The following is a 1173-nucleotide window of genomic DNA, read 5'->3' on the forward strand; positions in this document are numbered from 1 at the left end:
CAAAAAAAAAAAAAATTGGAAAAACATTAAAAGAGACATGTCCATTATTTGACCAGGAATGTTATAGAAACTGTAATGTGGTCTAAAATGTGTGTACTTCCAGAGACTGCATACTGCAAATTATCATTTCCTAGTATCAATAATACCTTATATGATGAGAAATGCCAAAAAGACTTACTAATAACGCAATCAATGTCATTATCTTTGGGCCAATTTATTAACACAAGTACAAGTTTTGTCCAATATGTTCTTGACACATGAAGCTTCCAGGTGAATTTCAGAAATGTTAACAAAAGTATCTTCCTTTTTTGCCTGTGAATGTTTGAGTATTGCTGTATTGTTGGCTTATGTCCACTGCAGATACTGGTTCTAGGCCAACCCAAGAGTCTTCAAGCATTGAAGGCTTGAAATAACTTTCTAACTCATTAGACATGCTTTTATCTCCACCACGCCCTGATCCAAATGGTGTAGATGTCCTTGGAGAACCCTGGGGGGTTGGGTCTACTGCTGCCCTGGGGAGTAGCCGCATTGCTGCTAGGATCCCGCGGGGAACTTGGAGTAGGAACCGGGGTAGCCACCAGGGGATGGAGACCCGAACCAGCCCCCCCCCCCGGAAGACGCCACCACCCGCGGAGTGGTTACCCCTTTCGGGACTAGACCAGGGTACGGTGGCGTGTGGTGCAGACTCCCGTACCCGTCCGAGGAGAGGGCGGCCGGGTCCGCCCCTGCCCAGGGTGCCCCGCTACCCCAACCTCCTACACCTGGACCGGGGCAAGGAGGAGTTGGGGGCTGAAAATTCTGTCGTTGCATATCAGGAGCTGAAGACGAAGCGCTCAAACCGCGTCCTCCCACCGGAACTGTGTGAATGATCTTTTTAATGTGTTGTTAAATTTGTTTGCCAGTATTTTGTTGAGGATTTTTGCATCCATGTTCATCCATGATATTGACTTGACGTTTTCTTTTTCTGTTGTTGTGTCCTAGTCTGGTTTTGGTATCAGGGTAATGCTGGCCTCAGAGAAAGAGTTTGGGAGTGTACCCTCCTTTTTAGTTTTTTAAAAAATTATCATTGGTATTAATTTTCCTTTAAACGTTTGGTAGAATTTAGCAGTGAAGCCATCAGACCCTGGGTTTTTCTTTGTTGGAAAACTTTTTATTATGGCTTTGATCTCGTTA

General features: G+C 44.8%; 1 pseudogene; it reads right to left on the reverse strand.

Moving 5' to 3' along the window:
• Positions 1-286: 286 nt before the first annotated feature.
• LOC103273933 lies at positions 287-810 on the reverse strand (annotated as a pseudogene).
• Positions 811-1173: the final 363 nt, after the last annotated feature.

The sequence above is a fragment of the Carlito syrichta genome, unplaced genomic scaffold (genome assembly GCF_000164805.1).
Source record: "Carlito syrichta isolate Samal-C Ts95f unplaced genomic scaffold, Tarsius_syrichta-2.0.1 Scaffold314306, whole genome shotgun sequence".
Classification (NCBI taxonomy): Eukaryota; Metazoa; Chordata; class Mammalia; order Primates; family Tarsiidae; genus Carlito; species Carlito syrichta.